Below are 13,636 nucleotides of genomic sequence, written 5' to 3'. Positions count from 1 at the left end.
GCCATATTTTTTTGATTGGTTAAAGCTTTATTGCAAAATGTAAATGCTGTCCATCAGTTTTACCTGAACGAACACACATATCGTGGCATCAAGTCAAGTCAAGTAGCTTTTTATTGTCATTTCAACCATGTGTTAGCACAGTATAGAGTGTGTAATAAGAAATAATGTGACACAAAAAAAAGAGTTGGGGTGGTCGCCCTGTATAATGTCCATCGGAATTTGCTTAAACTATTGATCAAAGTTAGAGAATAACCAAAACATTTGACATTGTATAGTACTGCAAGGGTGGTATTTATACAAAAACATGGCTAAAAGGATGTGATGTGGCAGGAGACGACATCACTGTTGTGCGTCGGAAGTGATGTCATCATTAGGAGCTGAAATAGAAACTAATGTGGAATGGCCATTTCAAAAAATCAGAAATGGTGGATGTAAGTAAAAAGTCTTATTTGTCTTCTTTGGGTCTGATGGAAGAGAGAGATAGATGTTAGTACTCAAAATCAACCCTTCATCTTGTGGTATATCACTCACCTTAGGGCTTGTTGGCTGCCTCCTAAGCACACGTGTGTGAAAAGTTAAATGAAACAACGTTTCTCCTAGAGTGCTACACGGAACACAGGACTACAGAAAAAAATATTACACATTACAATGTAAAGTGCATGTGTTCAAACATGTGCAGAAACTGCAAGACAGCGCAAAGACAAACAGAGGTACAAACGAAGACAGTGTAGCACCGACCAGTACAAATTTATGATATGTAACAGTACAAAAAATAGGCTATGCCAAAAATGTGTCAATATCTTAATACTGTAGAAGGAACAGATGTTATCACGTCACTGGAAGTAGGAAGAAGGATTATAATAATAAATGTAATAATAAATACAAAGATGTGATCTAGTTGAGTGGGAAGGTGTGTGTATGTGATCAGTCTAGTCCATGAGTGTTTAGGATTCTTATGGCTTGAGGGAAGAAACTATTACACATTCTGGTATTGAAGGCTAGAATGTTTTGGTACCTTTTTACAGACGGCAGGACGCCAAATAGTTTATTTGGGGGGTGTGTCGGGTCCTGGTGGCTTTTTGGATGCAGCATGTGGTGTACATGTATGTGATGGAGGGAAGAGAGATTCCGATGATCTTCTCAGCTGTCCTTGCTATCCGCCATAGGGTCTTACAATCCATGACAATTGCAATTGTGCAATTCCCAAACCAGACAGTGATACAGTTGCTCAAGATCCTCTCAATAGTCCTTTTGTAGAAGTTGGTGAGCGTTGGGGGTGTGAGATGTCAATAAGACCGAATGTGCTCGTACATTTTGAGCACATACAGTATGTAACTGGGGACTCTATCATGCAGTGTGAGTAGCCGCTTGACAATGATTTTTAAAAATAACGCAATGTATAGTATGCCAGACAATACAGACATCTACAAAGTACAGGATTCAGACTTGAGACATCATGTCTGTGAGACAGCAGCACTGACCCCTGCAATAACAAACTGCCCAGAAAGAATATGTAAATACAGAATTATAGAATCATCTTTGTGTATTTATAAGGTAAGCTATATATCTGTTGTTACATTTGCCAAAAGAAAGAAAAGCAAACTAGATATAATGGAGGTGACCAGGGATATATAACGTCAGAAAACCAGAAAAGATTTGATGTAGAGAATCAGAATCTTTTGTCTTAACTAAATCACTAAACCAAAAATCAAAGCCGAATCCAGACAACACCAGTACAACTAATAAAGAATACTAACAACCATGGGTACAATGTTTCTTTTAACTCATCCGCAGTTCCAACCTTTTTTTCTGCTGCGGCAATAAGGTCAGCACCATGTAATTGAGTGTTGTTGCATAGAAATGCCATAGCAAATAATATTAAGAATGACCCCACCTAGAAAAAAAGATGACACAGGAAAAAAAAATACAAAAAACAAAAAAAACATTTGAAAACAATGTCCAATCCAAAAATGGATGCCAAAATTGAGTTCTGCAAATGCAAAAATAACAAGACGCTGCCTATTACAGAAGTACTGTATTTACCACTGGTTTTCTTTTTGTTTAATGTGCCTCTGTAAAAAGTCAGATTTCCCACTAGGGATATCTATCTATCTATCTATCTATCTATCTATCTATCTATCTATCTATCTATCTATCTATCTATCTATCATATAAAGCCATTCACATATCTATCTATCTATCTATCTATCTATCTATCTATCTATCTATCTATCTATCTATCTATCTATCTATCTATCTATCTATCTATCTATCTATCTATCTTATAATAAGATAGATAAGATATGAGCAGTCAATTTAAAACAAACCTACATTATAACACTTATTATCATCAATTCAGTTTGATTTAAACATTTTCCTGAAAAAAATAAATATTGTTTTGGTAAAGTAAGACCTTCGTTTTATGTTTTCCCTCCTGGTGAGTCTTGTGATATAACTAACTAGCCAACCCGCGGCGTAGCATACGCCGCATAATTATTTATTAATGTGTGAACACTTCCTGAAAGACACAGTTGTTCAGTGGAGTGTGTTTTTAAATGTGCGTTGAGATATCTTTGCAGTCGGACGGTTTTCGAACAAATAGTGCATTGAAAGTCCTGTGTGGAATGCGTTTGTTCAGTGGAGTGTGTGTTTAAATGTGCTTTGAGATATTTCTGGAGTGTAAAGGTTTTTGAGCAAATGTTGCATTGAAATTCCGGTGTGAAATGCGTTTGTAAATGTTTTTCAGTAAGAGGATAGTGGGAAAGTGATGTCACGTCAGCATGGCTGCAGACAAATGTTTGTGTTGAGTGGATTTGCACATGGTTGAGGAGATCCATCTCAGCCATGAAGTCCTTGTTACAAAATGTGCAACTGAAGGTGTGAGTGGAATGAGTTTGTAAGTGCTTCTTGAGAGTGTGAGTTGTTTTGAAGCACTGCTGACAATGTTCACATTGCATCATTCGGTCAGTGGAGTGTGTTGGCTCTGTCGTGCGTATCCCATGACGCGGGAGGAGGGTTAGAGTTAGCGGGCGGGGCTCTGTTGAGGGTATCCCATGGTCTTTGAGTTGGCGGGCCTGGCGCTGTCGTGCGTATCCCATGGTATCCCATGGTCTTACAGTTGGTGGGCGGGGCTCTCTGTCTTGCGTGCGTCTTGTGTGCCCTTAGTGAATTATATATATAGACTAGCAAAATACCCGCGCTTCGCAGCGGAGAAGTAGTGTGTTAAAGAAGCAAAGAAAAAGAAAAGGAAACATTTTGAAAATAACGTAACATGATTGTCAATGTAATTGTTTTGTCACTGTTGTGAGTGATGAGTGTTGTTGTCATATATATATATATATATATATATATATATACACATATATATACATGTATATATATTTATTTATTTACAGACACACACATAAACATATATATATACATATCTATACATACACACATACATACATACACACACATATATACACACAAATACATATATATATATACATACATACACACACACATATATAAACATATATATACATATACATACATATCTACATATATACACACACAGCTATTTCGTATCAGTGCAATACGCTGCTTGTTAAAACGGATAACTCCGCTCTTACGTGCAAGTCTGCGTGGATATTATGAACTATTGTATTTGTTCAAGTTCTATTTAAATTTTAAATAGAAGGAATTTTTATTTAGTCGACAGAAATATCTTTGGTAGGAATGGTAAAAACAGACAGGAATATTATTCCTGAATAAATCAACTCAAAACTTAAACAACTTATAATATTTTGCTCTCCATAAAAATATATCCTGTCTAAATTATACAAGTTAGAAATAAAGTAAGCGTTAAAATAACAAACATTCAAATTTCTTTACTCTTATGTAATTTTATATAAAAATAAACTTAGATTTTAAATATCCCAAAAGATTTTGCTCTCCATAAAAATATATCCTGTCAAAATTATACAAATTCAAATATGAACATGCTGCATAACAAAACCTGGAAATATAAATAAAATGTGTTCCTTTCAGCAATAACAAATCAAATCATTCAGTTGTCTTTGCTCATATGTCATTTTAGAGCTGGACGCCTGGCATCTTTTTGGCCACAGTTCGTTTCTGTTTGGTGTGAGGTTCTGTGTTGTGGAGATTCTCAGGATGGATTGCAGGTGCTCATCAGTGAGGCGACTCCTGTGTGCTGTTTTGTTAGTCTTTATCACTGAGAAGAGCTTCTCACACAGATATGTGCTACCAAACATGCACAAGGTTCGAGCCGCATGTAGACGGACTTTTTGTTCTTCAAAGTCACCAAAGCGCCGTGCAAACTCAGTGCGCAGTGCGCTCAGTTTATCAGCAAAGTGCGTGTTTGGGAACACCGTAGTGACGACTTGGTTTAACATTACTTGGCAACAGGGAAAGTGGGGCAAGGTGAACTGGTGCATTTGTGTCTCCCATAAAAGCAGCTTCACTTGAAATCACTTTGTGATTGTGCACGGTAAAACGTCCGCTGAAGTGTCAGATTCTTATTTAATTCTTCTGCTTTCTGTATCTTCTGCATTGCATTCAGGTTACCCTGATGTTTTGTCTCATAGTGCCGTCTTAGATTAAATTCTGTAATTACAGCCACATTAGCTCCACAAATGAGACACACGGGTTCAGTAAACATATACTCGGCCTCCCATCGGTTTTTAAAGGCTCTATTTTCAGAATCAACTTTTCTCTTCAGCATCGTGTGAGCTGCTTCGCAATAACTTGCAGCATCATAAGGTAGACTTGATTAAGCGGTAAGTGTTCGGCAAGGCAGCTGAAGCGCATGCATTATGGGATCTGTAGTTTATTGTGTTACCAGCGCTTCATATACCGGGCCATTAATAACAATAATACAGTATATAAAATGATCTCGGGCGGATATAATTACGCGGGCGGATGTGGCCCTGCGCCCTTGAGTTTGACACATATGGACTAAATAGAACTTGAAAAGATATATTTTTCAAATGTGATCGCAATTCAGATAGAGTTGACGCACTACAGCCTGCATGCCTCAATAAGTCATCCTCCCTCGCTCTTACTTTTTACCGTTCATCTAATGAATACACTGAGTATGGCTTTACCAAAACAATCATTGATGGCGAATAAAGTATCCATTATTCGAGTATGTAGATCGGGATATATATATACATATATATATACCAGCGTATCGCAGCGAGAAGTAGTGTGTTAAAAAGCTAGAAAAGAAAAGGGAACATTTTAAAAATAACGTAACATGACTGTCAATATACAGTATTTGTTTTGTGAGTGTTACTGAGTGTTGCTGTCATCAAGGATTTGATTATCATTATTTCTTTCAATCAGGTTCGTATTTGTAGGATGTGTTGTGTTCAAGTTACATTCCGTGTTTGTCAATCGTTGTAAAGATGACAGGTTTCTTTCATCGATTCGTTTCTTACTGCATCAATAAACAGCTCGTCTTCTTCTTTATCTGAGACCTGACACACTGCATGCACGGGTTTTTTACACTGTCTTCCTTTAGCGGGACATTGACTTTTCCACCGTGTGCTTTGTTTCCGCAGTAGCTGGATTTATGAATATGCTTGTATCAGGCGCTTCATATTTTTTGCTGCCTTTTCAATTGTGTAATTCGGTTTTGTTCAGCTCTTTGGAACTGTTGTTTTTATCTGTGCACTGCGTCAGTTCACGTGAGCCGCTCGGTGTACATGCATGAAGGTTCCCAGCTGTGCTGGTGCCATCTCGTGCTATGTCCATGGCTGTATTTAATGTTACCTTAGTCCTGGCACTTAAAACTTTCTCTCGCAGTTTCGCTGAGTTTGTGTCAAACACCACCCTGACCATCTCATCTTCCTCTCCATAAGCACAGTCCTTCACCCGTGAATATTTAGTGGAGTTTGCTATTGGATTGCCGCTGACGGACGGCCTTATATGGGCAGGCACTAAATTACAAACGCCAGCGGCAGCCTGTCTATGAACTTAATTTAAAGTGTAGGTTTACATCGTGCTTTGTTTCTGAAGTAGCAGAACTCATGAATATGGTTGTATATGTCACTCGCTCGCTTCTTATTGTTTCGCTGCCTTCTCAATTATATAATGCATGTCTTCCTGGTTTTCTATGTACTGCGTGATTACGTGGAAGGCGTGATGATGTCACACGAAACTCCGCCCCACGGCGTTCAAGATCATCTCCATTACAGTAAATGGAGAAAACAGCTTCCAGTTATGACCATTACGCGTAGAATTTCGATATAAAACCTGCCCAACTTTTGTAAGGAAGCTGTAAGGAATGAACCTGCCAAATTTCAGCCTTCTACCTACACGGGAAGTTTGAGAATTAGTGATGAGTCAGTGAGTGAGTGAGTGAGTGAGTGAGGGCTTTGCCTTTTATTAGTATAGATACACACACACATATAAACATATATATATACATATCCATACATATATACAGTACATATACACATATATATACACACACATATATAAATACATAAATATATACATATATACACATATACACATACATCCACATATATACACACAAATACATATATATAAACATACACACAGATATATAAACATATATATATACATATACATACATATCTACATATATATATATATATATATATATATATATACACTCTTTGGGGTGCGAGCAACTGTTGCTGGGGGCGTGCTAGAATCCATCAAGGAAGAAAAATGAAAAACATTATTTGTACAAAATCTTAATTTATTTATCCATTCCTAAATAATGATATAATAATAATGGATAGGAGCGCCGCAGGGGACTGTACTTTCTCCGGTCCTGTTCAATCTATATACATCAGACTTCCAATACGACTCGGAGTCCTGCCACGTGCAAAAGTTTGCTGATGACACTGCAATTGTGGGCTGCATCAGGAGTGGGCAGGAGGAGGAGTACAGAAAGTTAATCAAAGACTTTGTTAAATGGTGCGACTCAAACCACTTACACCTTAACACCAGCAAGACCAAGGAGCTGGTGGTGGATTTTAGGAGACCCAGGCCCCTCAGGGACCCTGTGATCATCAGGGGTGACTGTGTGCAGAGGGTGCAGACCTATAAATATCTGGGAGTGCAGCTAGATGACAAATTGGACTGGACTGCCAATACTGATGCTCTGTATAAGAAAGGTCAGAGCAGACTATACTTTCTGAGAAGGTTGGCATCCTTCAACATCTGCAGTAAGATGCTGCAGATGTTCTACCAGACGGTTGTGGCGAGTGCCCTCTTCTACGCGGTGGTGTGCTGGGGTGGCAGCATAAAGATAAAAGACGCCTCACACCTAGACAAACTTGTTAAGAAGGCAGGCTCTATTGTAGGAGTAAAGTTGGACAGTTTAACATCTGTGGCAGAGCGACGGGCACTAAGCAAACTCCTGTCAATCATGAAGAATCCACTGCATCCACTGAACAGTGTCATCTCCAGACAGAGGAGTAGCTTCAGTGACAGACTGAGGAGATCGTTCCTCCTCCACACTATGCGACTCTTCAGTTCCACCTGGGGGAGTAAATGCTAACATCATTTTTTTTTTTTTTTAATATTTAATTTAATATTGTTTCTTTGTATCAGTATACTGCTGCTGGATTATGTGAATTTCCCCTTGGGATTAATAAAGTATCTATCTATCTATCTATCTATCTATCTATCTATCTATCTATCTATCTATCTATCTATCTATCTATCTATCTATCTATCTATCTATCTATCTAATTAAGTGGGCAAGCTATTTCGTATCAGTGCAATACGCTGCCTGTTAAAACAGATGACTCCCGCTCTTACGTGCAAGTCTGCGTGGATATTATGAACTATCGTATCTGTTCAAGTTCTATTTAAATTTTAAATAGAAGGAATTTTTATTTAGTAGACAGTAATATCTTTGGTAGGAATGTAAGTTAAATGTAGGCATCATTGCATACATTTTTCTTCACTATAGAAATGTAAAGAGTAAATTCGCCTTACATTCCAACCAAAGATATTTGTGTCGACTCAATAGAACTTGAAAAGATATATTTTTTCGAATGTGATCGTGCAATTCAGATCGAGTTGACGCACACGCCCATGTGCTATTGTGGTTTTGCCTGCGTGCCTCAATAAGTCACCCTCCCCTCGCTCTTACTTTTTACCGTTCATCTAATGATTACTGTACACTGAGTATGGTTTTACCAAAACAATCATTGATAGCGAATAAACTATTCATTATTCATAAAGCTTCAATTGGTGATCTGTCTTTCTGCGTTAACCTCATATTTTTTCATACGTCTCAAACCAAGGGGATGCGAGGGTAAAATGAATCGGGAAGCGCTGATATATATGTATGTGTGTGTATATATATGTATGTATATATATATTGAAATAGTTTTACTGTGAAATAATGCAAAGAGTACGCGACACGTGTTTCGCCCTAATTTTGGGTCATCAGGCGTACATATTCAGTGCACCCCTCTCGGGAATCGAACCTCGGCGCTAGAGGCGAAGCCTCTTCCATTGCGCCACGGTGTGTGGTTTGTCTATTTGAGAGTATGTAGATCGGGGTGTATATATATATATATATATATATATATATATATATATATATATATATATATATATATATATATATATATACAGTGGTGTGAAAACTATTTGCCCCTTCCTGATTTCTTATTTTTTGCATGTTTGTCACACAAAATGTTTCTGATCATCAAACACATTTAACCATTAGTCAAATATAACACAAGTAAACACAAAATGCAGTTTTAAATGATGGTTTTATTATTTTGGGAGAAAAAAATCCAAACCTACATGGCCCTGTGTGAAAAAGTAATTGCCCCCTGAACCTAATAACTGGTTGGGCCACCCTTAGCAGCAATAACTGCAATCAAGCGTTTGCGATAACCTGCAATGAGTCTTTTACAGCACTCTGGAGGAATTTTGGCCCACTCATCTTTGCAGAATTGTTGTAATTCAGCTTTATTTGAGGGTTTTCTAGCATGAACCGCCTTTTTAAGGTCATGCCATAGCATCTCAATTGGATTCAGGTTAGGACTTTGACTAGGCCACTCCAAAGTCTTCATTTTGTTTTTCTTCAGCCATTCAGAGGTGGATTTGCTGGTGTGTTTTGGGTCATTGTCCTGTTGCAGCACCCAAGATCGCTTCAGCTTGAGTTGACGAACAGATGGCGGACATTCTCCTTCAGGATTTTTGGTAGACAGTAGAATTCATGGTTCCATCTATCACAGCAAGCCTTCCAGGTCCTGAAGCAGCAAAACAACCCCAGACCATCACACTACCACCACCATATTTTACTGTTGGTATGATGTTCTTTTTTTGAAATGCTGTGTTCCTTTTACGCCAGATGTAAGGGGACATTTGCCTTCCAAAAGTTCAACTTTTGTCTCATCAGTCCATAAGGTGTTTTCCCAAAAGTCTTGGCAATCATTGAGATGTTTCTTAGCAAAATTGAGACGAGTCCTAATGTTCTTTTGCTTAACAGTGGTTTGCGTCTTGGAAATCTGCCATGCAGGCCGTTTTGCCCAGTCTCTTTCTTATGGTGGAGTCGTGAACACTGACCTTAATTGAGGCAAGTGAGGCCTGCAGTTCTTTAGACGTTGTCCTGGGGTCTTTGTGACCTCTCAGATGAGTCGTCTCTGCGCTCTTGGGGTAATTTTGGTCGGCAACCACTCCTGGAAAGGTTCACCACTGTTCCATGTTTTTTCCATTTGTGTATAATGGCTCTCACTGTGGTTCGCTGGAGTCCCAAAGCTTTAGAAATGGCTTTATAACCTTTACCAGACTGATAGATCTCAATTACTTCTGTTCTCATTTGTTCCTGAATTTCTTTGGATCTTGGCATGATGTCTAGCGTTTGAGGTGCTTTTGGTCTACTTCTCTGTGTCAGGCAGCTCCTATTTAAGTGAGTTGTTGATTGAAACAGGTGTGGCAGTAATCAGGCCTGGGGGTGGCTACAGAAATTGAACTCAGGTGTGATACACCACAGTTAGGTTATTTTTAACAAGGGGCAATTACTTTTTCACACAGGGCCATGTAGGTTTGGATTTTTTTTCTCCCTAAATAATAAAAACCATCATTTAAAAACTGCATTTTGTGTTTACTTGTGATATATTTGACTAATGGTTAAATGTGTTTGATGATCAGAAACATTTTGTGTGACAAACATGCAAAAGAATAAGAAATCAGGAAGGGGCAAATAGTTTTTCACACCACTGTATATATATATATATATATATATATACCCGTGCTTCGCAGCAGAGAAGTAGTGTGTTATCGAAGTTATGAAAAAGAAAAGGGAACATTTTAAAAATAACGTAACATGATTGTCAATATACAGTAATTGTTTTGTGAGTGTTATGAGTGTTGCTGTCATCAAGGATTTGATTATCATTCTTTCTTTCAATCAGGGTCGTATTTGTACGATGTGTTGTGTTCAAGTTACATTCCGTGTTTGTCAATCGTACAGATGACAGGTTTCATTCATCGATTCGTTTCTTACTGCATCAATAAACAGCTTCCTCTTTATCTGAGACGTGACACACTGCATGCACGGGTTTTTTTTTTTTACACTGTCTTCCTTTAGCAGTACATTGACTTTTTCCACCGTGTGCTTTGTTTTCACAGTAGCTGCACTTATGAATATGCTTGTATGTGTCACACGCTTCATATTTTTTTGCTGCCTTCTCAATTGTGTAATTCGGTTTTTGTTCAGCACTCTTTGGAACTGTTGCTTTTTGTCTGTGCACTGCGTCAGTTCACGTGAGCCGCTCGGTGTACATGCATCGAAGGTTCCCAGCTGTGCTGGTGCCATCTTGTGCGATGTTCACAGCTGTACTTAATGTTAATTAAGACCCGACACTTAAAAGTTTCTCTCGCAGTTTCGCTGAGTTTGTGCCAAACACCACCCTGACCATCTCATCTTCGTCTGCATAAGCACAGTCCTTCACCCATGAATATTTAGCAGCAGTGTTTCTATTGGATTGCCGCTGACGGACGGCCTTATATGGGCAGGCACTAAAATACGGCGGAGTTATGCCTCCCACGGCTTTCGAGCAGAAGTCTATTATAGTATATGGACGAAAAAATAGGTTCCAGTTATGACCATTACACTTAGAATTTCGAAATGAAACCTGCCCAACTTTTGTAAGTAAGCTGTAAGGAATGAGCCTGCCAAATTTCAGCCTTCTACCTACACGGGAAGTTGGAGAATTAGTGATGAGTGAGTGAGTGAGTCAGTCAGTCAGTCAGTCAGTCAGTCAGTGAGGGCTTTGCCTTTTATTAGTATAGATACCACTATAGAAGGCCCCTTTCAAAAAAGTTATAATTACTTGTTGTTGCATTTTTACGACAACTCCATTTTGTTTTGTGAATGGGTGCCACCATTTTGTGTTCAGGATTACTGAGGTGTGTCCCCAGAAGTCAAAAGGTGCCACTAGCACTTGTAGAAGGCTTCTTTTCAGAGTATCTTACTCTCCAAATTTGCGGATATGTAAAATACTCTTGTTGTGTCTTATTATTGAGTTTTATTTGGTTTTCACCTTCATTTTGTCTCTGACTATAAATACAGCTCCTCCTTTGGTTTAAAGATAAAGAAGTTCTTAGTTTCTCGCTTTTGACCTTGTGCTTCATTTCCTGTTCCTTCTGCCACTGTATTTACCTCCTGCCGAGAGCAGAACATTTTATAAGAGTTGTGCTTTAGGCATCAAGGCAGTTTTGTTCAAATCCCACCACTGTGTTAGTGTGTGGTACAGTCTAAAGAAAAAAACATTGCATATTTTGTATTAAATGTAGAGCATGAATGATGTTTTATAATACAGTAATTCATTGCAGGAAGGTGGTGAAGATGGTACCAAAGAAAAGAAGTAGGGATCAGTGAAACTGAGTGATGTCAAAAAGTGAAGGAGAGGATAGCAAAATGGAAAGCTTGTTGCAAATGAGGATACACCAAGGTGATGGTTGAATGTGAAGGGGCAGGAGATATGAAAGAATTGGGTGCGTGGCTATGTAGTTGTTAGGAGAAGCTCAGTAAAAATGTGTAGTTTGTCAGAAGTGAGTGCATAACAAATGTAGTGGTGTGACCTCTGTTTGTAGCATGTGTGCGGTAAATGCAGTGGTAAATTTAGACATCAACAGTGTAGTGGTTTTGGAGAAAGAAGGGAAGTTCTGCAACTTAAGTGCCATACTTAGTGCAGACAGAGGTGAGGGCACAGCAGTGAGAGTGAGGACTAGAGGTGCATGGAGGAAATTCTTTAATTTGTCCTCTATTCTGAATTCTAAATGAGCCCCACTGGCATTGAATAAAATTCTTTATTAAAGCTGTGTGAGGAGTAGCATGCCAAATAGAAGTGAGACATGGCTGACAATGATGGTACCGGGGGCAAAGCTGGAAAGAACGTAGATGAGAATGACCAGTTGTGGATGTGTGGAGTGTCACAATTTGAGAAGAAAACAAATGCTGAGTTAAGAGAAGTCTTTGGTGTGAAAGAGAAAGGGACAACGTTAGTGTGGGTTTCGGTATAGCGGGTCCGCAGCTTCAAAAATATGGCCGGTTTTAAATCCAGATAGCTGTGTCAGTTTCCATGGGCACGATTGCACGACTGCAGTAATTGGGATGAATCTCACCTGCACGTGCGGGTGCCGTCGTTCTCAATTGCCTCATCGGCTTCTTGCGGTGTGTGATTAAGGCGCTGCACCCACAGAGCTGTATAAGTATGGGTGGGCACAGGAGGAAAGGAGGGTAAAAAGGTAGAATAGAGGTTAAAAGACATGAAAGGCAGTCTTGGGAGGATGATCTGACCCCCTGGAAGGAGAAGGCAGTACGAGCTGGGACCCCACAAAGGAGCGTAGCCTGTGGCACTCTAGGGGCTAGTTTGCCCCACTGAATATTTGGGTCGAGTGGGAAGAGTAAGGCAGATGACCTCCCTAAGCATCTGAGGAGTGACTGAGTGAGTGCGAAGGAAGACGGGCAGAGAGCCGACTGTGCAGCTTGTAGGTAGCCATGACGGGGGTCGACAGAAAGAGGTTTGTGGCTGCTAAGTCTCTGCCACTGGGTGAGCTGGGGAGACAAAGATGGAGGTGTGCTGATATTGGGAGGATTTAAAGACTGCATTTTAACCTCTGATTTTAATGGATTTATTATGGTTTTTATCCTCCCACTTTTCACCTGGTTTTATGGATTTATTTATGCACTGTGGACACTTTTTGGATTTGTTTTTGACATTTTAATAAAAGCACCTTGGCACTTTTTCCACCATCCCCTTGCTCCATGCGAGGTTTGTCCTCATTTGTCAGCTCATCTCGGTCATACATATCAATGGTGTTGGGTTCTAGAAACCTCCATATATGAAGAGGGAGTCTGGAAAGGACCTGCACCGTCACATGGGTGTGTGGAGCGAAAGGCAGAGGACAATAAGGTGAAGAAAGTACAATAAAGAAGAGGATGAGGCCAAGATGGTGGCCAAAGTTGGCGTTATGCAATAATAGGAAAGCAATGGTATGCACAGGGTTGCAGAGAATGAATAAAAAAATTTAGGGGGCAGCTAGCTAAGCTGAGTAAACCCAACAAATTGTCATTAATCTGACAACAACAACAACAACATTTATTTCTATAGCACAT

At 39.3% G+C, this 13,636-nt stretch overlaps 1 protein-coding gene across 4 annotated transcripts in view; it reads left to right on the top strand.

Annotated features, from left to right (window-relative positions):
- mettl8 (methyltransferase like 8) overlaps positions 1–13,636 on the top strand; it is a 167,122-nt gene that overhangs the window by 115,719 nt on the left and 37,767 nt on the right. The window lies entirely within an intron of this gene.

Source organism: Polypterus senegalus, chromosome 6, assembly GCF_016835505.1.
Source record: "Polypterus senegalus isolate Bchr_013 chromosome 6, ASM1683550v1, whole genome shotgun sequence".
Taxonomy (NCBI): Eukaryota; Metazoa; Chordata; class Cladistia; order Polypteriformes; family Polypteridae; genus Polypterus; species Polypterus senegalus.
This window is presented reverse-complemented; position numbering and strand designations above follow the sequence as displayed.